The following is a 13,368-nucleotide window of genomic DNA, read 5'->3' on the forward strand; positions in this document are numbered from 1 at the left end:
TATGTATTTTCAACGGTGGAGTTTTTATACACCATAGATTAAGGTGTGGAGCTCTGCTGTTCCTCGAGTATTAATGCAATTACTATTATTCTTCTATTCAACTTAGTTTATTCTTATTCTAAGATATTGTTGCACTTCAACATGGTGAATGTGATGATTCGTGACACTCATCCTCATTCTCACCTATGAACGCGTGCCTGACAACCACTTCCGTTCTACCTTAGATCGAGCGAGTATCTCTTAGCCTCCATTCCAAAAGATCAGAGTCTTCTTGGTATAAGCTAGAATCCATTGACAGTATTCTTGAGAATCTGGAAATTCTAAACCTTGTCTGTGGTATTCTGAGTAGGATTCAGGGATTAAATGACTGTGACGAGCTTCAAACTCGCAAGTGTTGGGCGTAGTGACAGATGCAAAAGAATCACTGGATTCTATTCCGACATGATCGAGAACCGATAGATGATTAGCCGTGCTGTGATAGAGCATTTGGACCATTTTCACTGATAGGACGGGAGGTAGCCATTGACAACGGTGAGACCCAACAAACAGCTTGCCATGGAAGGGAGTAAGAATGATTGGATGGAAGCAGTAGGAAAGTAGAGATTCAGAAGGAACAGAGTATCTCCATGCGCTTATCTGAAATTCCCACCAATGAATTACATAAGTATCTCTATCTCTATTTTATGCTTTATTTATCTTTATATTCGAAAACCATTATAACCATTTGAATCCGCCTGACTGAGATTTACAAGATGACCATAGCTTGCTTCATACCAACAATCTCTGTGGGATCGACCCTTACTCACGTAAGGTATTACTTGGATGACCCAGTGCACTTGCTAGTTAGTTGTGCAAAGTTGTGACAAAGTGTGATTCACGTTTGAGAGCTCCAAGTCTATTGGAGCCATTGTTGATGATCACAATTTCGTGCACCAATAGCTACTTTATAAGTCTTAGCCATGACCCTAAGCACTTTGTTTTCTAGAATTACTACCGGATACATAAATGCCACAGACACATAATTGGGTGAACCTTTTTAGATTGTGACTCAGCTTTGCTAAAGTCCCCAGTTAGAGGTATCCAGAGTTCTTAAGCACATTCTTTTTGCTTTTGGAACACGACTTTAACCACTCAGTCTCAAGCTTTTCACTTGGACCTTCATGACACAAGCACATGGTTAGGGACAGCTTGATTTAGCTGCTTAGGCCAGGATTTTATTCCTTTGGGCCCTCCTATCCATTAATGCTCAAAGCCTTGGATCCCTTTTATCCTTGCCTTTTGCTTTAAAGCACTATTGGCTTTTTCTGCCTGCTTTTTCTTTTTCTTTCTTTTTCTTTTTCGCCATTTTTTTTCGCAAGCTTTGTTATTCACTGCTTTTTCTTGCTTCAAGGATCAATTTTATGATCTTTCAGATTATCAATAACATTTCTCTTTTTTCATCATTCTTTCAAGAGCCAACAATTTTAACATTCATAAACTTCACTATCAAAATTATGCACTGTTCAAGCATTCATTCAGAAAACAAAAATTATTTCCACCACATCAAAATAATCAAACTAATTTCAGGATAAATTTCGAAATTTAAGCACTTCTTGTTCTTTTCTAATTAGGCACATTTTTCATTTAAGAAAGGCTAATGATTCATAGGACATTCATAGCCTTAAGACATAGATACTAGACACTAATGATCATGTAATGAAGACACAAACATAGATAACATATAAAGCATAAAAATCGAAAAACAGAAAGATAAGAACAAGAAAATCAAAGAACGAGTCCACCTTAATGATGGCGGCTAGTTCTTCCTTTTGAAGATCCAATGGAACACTTAAGCTCCTCTATGTCTCTTCCTTGCCTTTGTTGCTCTTCCCTCATGGCTATTTGATCCTCTCTAATTTCATGGAGAATAATGGAGTGCTCTTGGTGCTCCATCCCTAGTTGCTCCATATTGGAACTCAAATCTCCCAAAGAGGTGTTGTGTTGCTTCCAATAGTAGTGTAGAGGAAAATGCATCCTTTGAGGCATCTCAGTGATTTCTTGATGAGGGACTTCCTCATGCTCTTGTTGAGATCCATGAGTGGGCTCTCTTATTTGCTCCATCCTCTTTTTAGTTATGGGCTTGTCTTCTTCAATGAGGATGTCTTCTCCTATGACAATTCCAGCTAAATTGCATAGGTGACAGATGAGATGAGGAAAGGCTAACCTTGCCAAGGTGGAGGTTTTGTCGGCCACTTTGTAGAGTTCTAGAGATATGACCTCATGAACTTCTACTTCCTCTCCAATCATGATGCTATGGATCATGATAGCCCGATCTACAGTCACTAAGGATCGGTTGCTAGTAGGAATGATGGAGCATTGGATGAATTCCAACCATCCTCTAGCCACGGGTTTAAGGTCATGCCTTCTCAATTGAACTGGCTTGCCTTTGGAGTCTCTTTTCCACTGAGCTCCTTCCACACATATGTCCATGAGGACTTGGTCCAACCTTTGATCAAAGTTGACCCTTCTAGTGTAGGGGCATGCATCTCCTTGCATCATTGGCAAGTCGAATGCCAACCTTACATTTTCTGGACTAAAATCTAAGTATTTCCCCCGAACCATTGTAAACCAATTCTTTGGGTTCGGGTTCCACTTTGATCATGGTTTTTGGTGATCCATGCATTAGCATAGAACTCTTGAACTATTAAGATTCTGACTTGTTGAATGGGGTTGGTGAGAACTTCCCAACCTCTTTTTTGAATCTCATGTCGGATCTTCGGATACTCATTCCTTTTGAGCATGAAAGGGACATCAGGGATCACCTTCTTCTTGGCCACAACTTTATAGAAGTGGTATTCATGGACCTTTGAGATGAATCTCTCCATCTTCCATGACTCGGAAGTGGAAGCTTTTGCCTTCCCTTTCCTCTTTCTATAGGTTTCTCCGGTCTTAGGTGCCATAAATGGTTATGGAAACACAAAAAGCAATGCTTTTTCCACACCAAACTTAGAAGGATTGCTCATCCTTGAGCAAAAGAGGAAAGAAGGACAGAGAAAAAGAAGAAATGGAGGTGATTAGTGAAGAGGTGATGGAAAAGAGAAATGGAGGTGATTAGTGAGGGGTATTTGAGAAAGGGTGTTATGGGAAGGTGTGAAGAAGAGAGAGTGTGAGTTAAAGTAGGTGGGGATCTTGTGGGGTCCACAGATCCTGAGGTGTCAAGGATTTCTCATCCCTGCACCATTCTGGCATGTAAACACCCTCTAAGTGCTAATCCTGGCGTTAAATGCCAGGTTGCTGCCTATTCCTGGCGTTATACGCCAGGTTGCTGCCCATCTCTGGAGTTTAAACGCCAGGCTGCTGCCCATTTCTGGCGTTAAACATCAATTTTTTCTTCCCTTTCTGGCATTTAAATGCCAATCTAGTGCCCATTTCTGGCATTAAACACCCAGAATGGTGCCATACTAGGCGTTTAACGCCCGTTCTGCTACCCTTACTGGCATTTAAACGCCAGTAAGCTCCTCCTCCAAGGTGTGCTATTTTTAATGCTATTTTTGAATTTGCTTTGATTTTTGCAGTTGTTTTTGTGACTCCACATGATCATCAACCTAAAGAAAACATAAAATAACAATGGAAAATAGAAATTTAACATAGATAAATAAAAATTGGGTTGCCTCCCAATAAGTGCTTCTTTAATGTCAATAGCTTGACAGTGAGCTCCCATGGAGCTTCATAGATATTCAGAGCTTGGTTAGGGCCTCCCAACACCAAACTTAGAGTTTGAATGTGGGGGCTTTGGTTGACTCTGTATTGAGAGAATCTTTTCATGCTTCCTCCCCATGGTTGTAGAGGGAGATCCTTGAGCCTTAAACACAAGGTAGTCTTCATTCAATTGAAGGACTAACTCTCCTCTGTCCACATCAATCACAGCTCTTACTGTGGCTAGGAAGGGTCTTCCAAGGATGATGGATTCATCCTCCTCCTTCCCCGTATCTAGGATTATGAAGTCAGCAGGGATGTAAAGTTCTTCAACCTTCACTAAGACATCCTCTACAAGTCCATAAGCCTGTTTCATGGATTTATCTCCCATCTCTAGTGAGATTATTGCAGCTTATACCTCAAAGATTCCTAGTTTCTCCATTACAGAGTGTGGCATGAGGTTTATGCTTGACCCCATGTCACACAGAGCCTTCTCAAAGATCATGGTGCCTATGGTACAGGGTATTAAGAATTTTCTGGGATCCGGTTTCCTTTGAAGTAATGTCTGCCTAATCAAGTCATCTAGTTCATTGGTGAGCAAGGGGGGTTCATCCTCCCAAGTCTGATTACCAAATAACTTGGCATTCAGCTTCATGATTACTCCAAGGTACTTAGCAACTTGCTCTTCAGTAACATCTTCATCCTCTTCAGAGGAAGAATACTCATCAGAGCTCATGAATGGTAGAAGTAGGTTCAATGGAATCTCTATGGTCTCTGTATGAGCCTCAGATTCCCTTGGTTCCTCAATAGGGAACTCCTTTTTGTCGAGAGGATGTCCCATGAGTTCTTCCTCACTGGGATTCACTTCCGCCTCCTCCTCTGTGCATTCGGCCACTTTGGTTATGTTGATGGCCTTGCACTCTCTTTTTGGGTTCTCTTCTGTATTGCTTGGGAGAGTACTAGGAGGAGTTTCAGTAACTCTTTTGCTCAGCTGACCCACTTGTGCCTCCTGATTTCTGATAGAGGACCGTGCCTCATTCATGAAACTGAGAGAAGTCTTGGACAGCTCAAAGACTATGGTTGCTAAGCCAGAATGACTTTGCTCAGAGTTCTTTGTCTATTGCTGAGAAGATGATGGAAAAGGCTTACTATTGCTAAACTTATTTTTTCCACCATTATTGTTGTTGAAGCCTTGTTGAGGCTTCTGTTGGTCCTTCCATGAGAGATTTGGATGATTTTTCCATGAAGGATTATAGGTGTTTCCATAGGGTTCTCGCATGTAATTCACCTCTTCCATTGCAGGGTTCTCAGGATCATAAGATTCTTCTTCAGAAGATGCTTCTTTATTACTGTTGGATGCAGCTTGCAAACAAGTCAGATTCTGAGAAATCATATTGACTTGCTAAGTCAATAATTTATTCTGAGTCAATATGGCATTCAGAGTATCAATCTCAAGAACTCCTTTCTTATGAGTTGTCCCATTGTTCATAGGATTTCTTTCAGAAGTGTACATGGACTAGTTATTTGCAACCATTTCAATGAGTTCCTGGGCTTCTGCAGGCGTTTTCTTCAGATGAATAGATCCGCCTGCAGAATGGTCCAGTGACGTCTTGGATAACTCAAACAGACCATCATAGAGGATACCTATGATGCTCCATTCTGAAAGCATGTCAGAAGGACACCTTCTAATCGATTGCTTGTATCTTTCCCAAGCTTCATAGAGGGATTCACCTTCCTTCTGCTTAAAGGTTTGAACTTCCACTCTAAGCTTACTCATCTTTTGAGGTGGAAAGAATTTAGCTAAGAAGGCATTGACCAGCTTTTCCCAAGAGTTCATGCTGTCTCTACGTTGTGAGTTCAACCATATACTAGCTCTATCTCTTACAAGAAAAGGGAAAAGCATAAGTCTGTAGACCTCGGGATTAACTCCATTGGTCTTAATAGTGTCACAGATTTGTAAAAATTCATCCAAACACTGATGAGGATCTTCCAATAGAAGTCCATGAAACTTACAATTCTGTTGTATCAGAGAAATTAATTAAGGCTTAAGCTCAAAGTTGTTTGCTCCAATGGCAGGAATAGAGATGCTTCTCCCATAGAAGTCGGGAGTTGGTGCAGTAAAGTCACCAAGCACCTTCCTTGCATTGTTGTTGTTGGGTTCGGCCATGGTTGTTTTATTTGCTTCATTTTCGAAATTTTCTGTCAAGTTCTCTTCAGAGTGTTGTGCTTTAGCTGCTCTTAGCTTCCTCTTCAAGGTCCTTTCAGGTTCAAGATCAGCTTCGACAAGAGTGCCCTTGTCCTTGTTCTTGCTCATATGAAAGAGAAAAGAACAAGAAAGTATGGAATCCTCTATGTCACAGTATAGAGATTTCTTGAGGTTTCAGAGGAAAATAGGAATAGAGGGATGAGGTAGACAGAGAAGATTTCGATCATATAAAGAAGGAGAGAGTCTGAATTGCCAATAGAGGAGAAGTGTTAGTCCTTAAATAGAAGGAGGTGAAAAGGGGGGGAGAAAATTTTCGAAAACAAATTTTTTTTTAAATAAAACTAAAAAAATAAAAATTTAAAATAATTAAAAAGAATTTTGAAAAAGTGATTGATGGTTTTCGAAAATTAAAAGTGAGAAAGTGGTTAGGTGGTTTTGAAAAAGATAAGAAATAGTAATTAGTTGAAAAAGATTTGAAAATAATTTTGAAGAGATAAGAAGTTAGAAAAAAAAGATTTTGAAATCAAAATTTGAAAAGATATGATTGAAAAATATTTGATTGAAAAAAAAAGATATGATTGAAAAAATATGATTGAAAAAGATTTAATTTTTTTAAAAAATGTATGATTGAAAAGATATCATTGAAAAATATTTGATTTATAAAAATTGATGACCTGACTAACAAGAAACTAAAAGATATGATTCTAAAATTTAAAGATTGATCCTTTCTTAACAAGAAAGTAACAAACTTGCAATGTTTTTTGAATCAAAGCATTAATTGTTAGCAAGGATTTTTGAAAATTTGAGATAAGATTAAGAAAAAGATATTTGAAAAATTAGTTTGAAAATTTTCAAAAACATTAAAAGAAAATAAAAAAAAATGAAAGTTTAAAATATGTTTGATGCAAAGAAGTTATGAATTAAAACATGAAAAATTGAAAAAAAAATCGAATTGGAAACAAAATTCTCTCCCTTGTGTCATCCTGGCATTAAACGCCCAGGATGCTATCCATTCTGGCGTTTATCGCCCAGAATGCTACCTCTTTGGGCGTTTAATGCCCAGCCAGGTATCCTGGCTGGCGTTAAACACCATAAATCCTTCTTTACTGGGTGTTTTTCTAAACGCCTAGAATGCTGCCTGTTTTGGCGTTAAACGCCCAAAACGCTGATCCCATAATGGCTATCATTCTGGGCGTTTAACGCCAGTAATGGTATCATTCTGGGCGTTAAACGCCCAAAACGCTGCCCATTCTGGCGTTTAACGCCCAGAATGATAGCCATTATGGCATTTAATGCCCAAAGTGCCTCTTTACTGGCATTTTGATGACAGTGAGCTCTTTTTTTTTTTATTCTTCTGGTTTATGTTCTGAGTCTTCATTTCTTTGTATTATTTACTTGAAAAGATATTTTTTTGATTTTTTTGAATTTTTAATGAAGAGAGAGAAAAACAACAAAATAAAGTAAAACATAAAAATGTAAGATCAAAACAAAAAATGCATGCAAGGACACTTTGAATGTCAAGATGAACACCAAAAACACTTTAAAATTCATGATGAACATCAAGGACATATTTTTTAAAATTTTTTAAGAAAAGATAGACTTGCAGGACACCAAACTTAGAAATTTTGAATGTTCAAAAACTATGATTTTGAAAATGCATATGAAAAACAACATAAAACACAGAACAGGAAAATCATAAGATTAGACAAAGGAAATCATCAAGAACAACTTGAAGATCACAGAAGAACACAATGCATAAATTTTTATTTTTTTTTGAAAATAAAAATAATAATTACCCAATCTAAGCAACAAGATAAACCGTCAGTTGTCCAAACTCGAACGATTCCTGGCAACGGCGCCAAAAACATGGTACACGAAATCGTGATCTCACACACTTTCTTCACAACTCCGCGTAGATGACCAGCAAGTGCACTGGGTTGTCCAAGTAATACCTTACGTGAGTAAGGATCGATCCCACAGAGATTGTTGGCTTGAAGCAAGCTATGGTCATCTTGTAAATCTCAGTCAGGCAGATTCAAATGGTTATGGGATTTTGATAATTAAAAGATAGATAAAACGTAAAATAGGATAGAGATACTTATGTAATTCATTGGTAGGAATTTCAGATAAGCGTATGGAGATGCTTTGTTCCTTTTGAATCCCTGCTTTCCTACTGCCTTCATCCAGTCATACGTACTCCTTTCCATGGCAAGCTGTATGTTGGGGGATCACCGTTGTCAATGGCTACTATCCCTCCTCTCAGTGGAAATGGTCCGGCTACGGGTTACGTAGGGCTAATCATCTGTCGGTTCTCACTTGTGTTGGAATAAGATCCAATGATCCTTTTGCACACTGTCACTGCACTCAGCACTCGGAAGTTTGAAGCTCGCCACAGTCATCCCATCCCAGATCCTACTCAGAATACCACAAACAAGGTTTACACTTTTTGGATCTCAAGAATGCTGCCAATTGATTCTAGCTTATACCACATAGACTCTAATCTCATGGAATGGAAGGATCTGTTGTCACGAGAGGCAACCATGTGTCGTGGACCAGGAGGCCAAGAGATATACATTCAAGCTTGCTTTCAGCTAGAACGGAAGTGGTTGTCAAGCACGCGTTCATAAGTGAGAATGATGATGAGTGTCACTTGATCATCACATTCATCATGTTGAAGTGCGAATGAATATCTTAGAAAAAGAATAAGCTTGAATTGAAGATAAAACAGTAGTAATTGCATTAATTCATGAGGAATAGCAGAGCTCCACACCTTAATCTATGATGTGTAGAAACTCCACCGTTGAAAATACATAAGTGATGAAGGTCTAGGCATGGCCGAATGGCCAGCCACCTAAAAGTGATCAAGAGATCAACAGTGATACAAAGATAGTCTCAAAATTGATCTAAGGATCTCCAAATATGAAAATACAATAGCAAAAGGTCCTATTTATTTGACATAGTCATTAGTGAGTCCTTAGAACAAAAATTATGGAAGCCATGGTGGAATACCTTAATAGTAAAGCTCTTAAGGAAGAACGTAGGATATGCAGCCATTAAAATGAAACTTGAAAACATGTGGAGCAAAAACGAAACCATTGACATCATTCACTTAGGCAATGACTTCTACCTAGTAAAATTTATGCAAGAAAAGATTTTGACTATGCTCTATTAGCGCCAAGCAATCCGGATCCACTTTCACTCTTGGAGCATCTTTAGTTGGATTTAGCTTTTAATTATTGTTTTATCTTTTATTTTTGTAATTTTTATCTACAAAAAATATTTTAAGTTTAGAATTTATTATTTTATTGTAGTTTGAAATCAAATTAGGTTAGATATAAAAGGGAAAAGATTCACCCATTAAGGGGATCTCTGTTGATCTTCTCACTTCCGCACTTTCACATTTTTTAAACCCAAGTTTTCTCTCGAAAGCATGAGCCACTAAACCTCCTTGGTTAAGATTAGGAGCTCTGTTCATTTCTATGGATTAAGACTATTCCTTTTCTATTTTAATTAATGTATTGATTCACTTTCAAGGATTACTTTCGTTCTTCTTTTTATGAATCTGAGTAGATCGAAAGAATAACCCTTATTCTAATTGCGTTCTTGTTATTCTTGGAAGAGATATCTCACCTGAACAATAGCTTGAAAGTAAATTCCTCCTAAATTGTTAATTACTTTAACTAATCAGGATACGTGACATATAATCCTCTTAGCTTTGGGTAATTAGGGTTTCTGTGGCTATAAACTAGAATTGAACTTAATCCTCTAATCGAAATTAAGTGACCAAGGCATTGGTGGTTAACAAGGTTAGAGGAGAATAAATCACTAAAACATTAGGGTTTAGTCACTAACAGTTTGTCATGAAAAAAATCTTGCATGATTAAATTAGTTGGTAAGAAAACTTAATTTGAAAGAATAAACATCTTTGATACCTTAACTGTTTTCTCAGATACTTTCACCACAATTTCACTATTTGCTTGTTTCATTCTCTACTTCAGTATTTTAATGCTTTTGAACCTCAAAATACCAATTTCTGCTTGCATGACTAAGTGAGTCATTCGACTATTATTTCTCAGTCCATCAATCCTTGTGGGATCAACCCTCACTCACCTGAGGTATTACTTGGTACGACTCGATGCCCTTGCCGGTTAGTTTGTGGACTTTGAAATCTGCACCAAATTACCTATTGAGCTATATAACTGATGCACCCACATCTTTAGTAGTTTTTCTTGCTTGAATTTCTTGTTTTCTTAGATTTAATCACAGTTTCTTCTTCAAATCTCATCATTTTTAAGCATCATTTTCTACTGAGGTATTTTCAAAGTGTTTTTAAGGAAATAGAGGATTAAGAGATGAAAACCAAGGAAAAAAAAGCATATTCAAAGGGAAAAGCATTGCATGCAGAATCAGAGCAAAGTACCTAAGGATCAAAGTCATGGAAACCATACAGCAACTAGGCGTGTAATGCCTAGTGGAGAGTGTGCAACACCTAAGCACACCCTGGAGGACAAGGTAGGTGCGTGCCATGCCGTGAAAAGGGCATGCAATGCTTTAAAGTGAGCTAGGCTGGCGTGCCACGGCAAGGAGGGCATGCAACACGCCCTGGAGCTAGAAGAAGGGGCGTGTATCGCTATACATAGGGCATACCATTCTCTTGTAAATATAACCAATAAATGAATTGAGTTGCCATTGTAGGTAGTTTTTCTTATTTTCTATACTCTTATACATTTTGCTTTCATTGATAGGTTATTTGTTAAATTCATGTTTTGATTAGAGTAGTTGTTGTTAAGTTGTATTTTGCTTGAGGTGTAAACTTTGTTTGTTTTGTATTTGAAAATTTTTCAAAAACTAAAAAGATTTGTTGTTGAATTTTAATTTTGATTTTGATTGTTTTAGAATTCTTGTAGATTAGGAGAATGCCCTGTTTTTGTTCTATATTTTTTAAAAAAAAGAGGGGGCCAGGCACGCGTACGCTGATGTATGCATATGCGTCGATGCGTCAGTGCAGCGCCCATACTTTTTCCCGGGCGTTATGCCAACTTAGTGCGAGAATTATGCCTCTCGGATGAGAATTATGCCTCAGGCACAATTCTCACCCGATGCGTACGCGTGCATCACGCGGACGTGTCGGTTTGCACTCTCTCCATGTACGCATACGCGTGCATGACGCCTATGCGTCGCTTGTCTACCCTGCCACCCACGCGCACGCGTGGACGCATCTTCCGTGCCCTGTTTTTCCCTGTTTCTACCCTGTTTTCTATTCCCTTCTTCTCTTCTTTTCTTTCTTCTTTCTTCTTCCTTTCTTACTTTTCTCTTCTCACTCTCTTCAAACTTCCACTTCTTATTCTTCTTTTTTTCATTCTCCTTTAGCTTGTTGCATTTGTTCATTTTCATTCATTGCATTTTTAATTTTATCTTTGTAACTTGTTTCCCCTTTCTTTTCTATGTTCTTATTTTAATAATGGTGTTGAACTGTTATACACAATTGTTGAGAATTTCTTGGTTAATCTTGGTGCTTCGTGACTTGTTTGGCATTAATTATAATATTTGCTCTACACACAAAATTAGTGCTTTAGTCCTTCCTAACTCATGATCCCTTATTTTTATACATTATTGTCATTGTGTTAGGATAGGGCCAAATACTCTCATGCTTATCCCTAATCTTGTTTGTGTCAATTTCCGTTTGAACTTGATGCTTAACATGCTCTTCATGCTTTGACTTTACCCTTGCATCAAGTGTAGTGATATGTCTTAGCTTATGTTGCTTTCCCACTCACATAAGTAGCTAACATGTAGTGAGAACCTTACTCTTATTTGTCATTATCCCCCGCCTATGTTATATTGCTTTGATATTTTTATTATAGGCTTAATTTTCTTTCTTTCTTTCCTTTTAGGATGGCCACCAAGAGGGAAAGGAAAAGCTTCTAAATGGGGGCAGCAAACAAGTCATCCGTACAACCTTGTAAAGAAGCTCAACAAGTTGTAGCAACCCATCCACCTTGCTCTTCTTTGCATGCATCGAGGACGGTGTAAATTTTTAAGTGTGGGGAGGTCGTCCGACCGATCTCCATGGGTAACAACTTCCTTTCTCAACACCAATTTTTTTTAAATTTCTTTGTTAGTTAGTTATTGCATTGCATGATAGGTTTCATGTTAGTTATAATTTGTATACATCCTATCATTTCTTTTTATGTTAAGACCACTTGGTTAGGGTGATGATTTCTTTTCCAAGAAACTGTTTTTAGAGCACCCTAACAATTTGAAAATTTTTTTGTGTTGAACTTGCTTGAAGAATGTATTTTGGGACATGGTTTTTGAGCTAAGAACACAAGTATGTATGTTTTGAGCCTAATTGTGTGGTTACATCTTATAACCACGTATTTCCAATCTTGTGTGCATTATTCTCCTTCTATGACTGTAATCTTTGATTTGTTTGATTCTATATGTCCATTATTCCATGTGTACATGCACTTATATGATTGAGGCCATCATTTCATTTAGCTCACTTGACTAAATAGCCTACCTTTCATCAACCATTGTTAGCCAATTTTGAGCCTATTGAATCCCTTTTGTTCTTAATTATAGCACATCACTACCCCTTGTGAAAAACAATAAATGTTCTTAATTTGGATCTTTGATTAGATTAGGCTAGTGAGAGTGTTTATCATTTGGGTATGGGAAACTTAGGACATTGGTTGAGGTAAAAGTGTAATTTTTAATTTTGTTGAAGATTTTGGGAATTTGGGTACATATTGATGTGTGGAAAATGATCCAACACAAAACTCACCGGCAAGTGTACCGGGCCGCATCAAGTAATAAAACTCACGGGAGTGAGGTCGATCCCACAGGGATTGAAGGATTGAGCAATTTTCGTTTAGTGGTTGATTTAGTCAAGCGAATCAAGTATTGGTTGAGTGGTTTATCATTAACAGAAACTAAATTGCTTGGAATGTAAAGGGAGAGGGGAGAATTGCAGTAAATTAAAGAGCAGGAAAGTAAAAGATGCTGAATCTTAAAGAACAAGAAATTAAATGACTGAAACTTAAAGTGCAAGAAATGTAAATTGCAGTAACTTAAAGTGCAAGAAATATAAATTGCTTGAATGAAAAAGAAGAGTTGAGGATTGGGAATTCAGAATTTCAGCAAAGGAAATTAAATTGCAACAATTAATAAGCAGAATATGAATTGGAAGTAACTAGAATTCAAACAGGAAATGAAATTAAATTGCAGCAGGGGTTCACAGAAGAACCAAAAAGGAAAATGGGATCTCAGGACTCCAGAGACTAGATAGCAAAGTCTAGATCTCAATTCCCTTCCCATATCCAAGTTCACAAAGCAATTAACAAGAAATTAAAGAAGAAGCAGTACAGGAAATGTAATTGAACTCAATTATGCAGAAGAGGAAATAAAGAGATCTTGAATGGAGATTGAGACAGAATTTCCTCAATTCTTCACACCCAAGACTCAAACAAGAAGAGTAAAAATGC

At 37.7% G+C, this 13,368-nt stretch overlaps 1 non-coding gene across 1 annotated transcript; it reads left to right on the forward strand.

Annotated features, from left to right (window-relative positions):
* The first annotated feature begins 5,338 nt into the window (after positions 1–5,338).
* LOC112793236 (small nucleolar RNA R71) lies at positions 5,339–5,446 on the forward strand. The gene has a single exon (XR_003197939.1). It is a non-coding gene; the product is annotated as a small nucleolar RNA R71 (small nucleolar RNA).
* Positions 5,447–13,368: the final 7,922 nt, after the last annotated feature.

Source organism: Arachis hypogaea, chromosome 3, assembly GCF_003086295.3.
Source record: "Arachis hypogaea cultivar Tifrunner chromosome 3, arahy.Tifrunner.gnm2.J5K5, whole genome shotgun sequence".
NCBI lineage: Eukaryota > Viridiplantae > Streptophyta > Magnoliopsida > Fabales > Fabaceae > Arachis > Arachis hypogaea.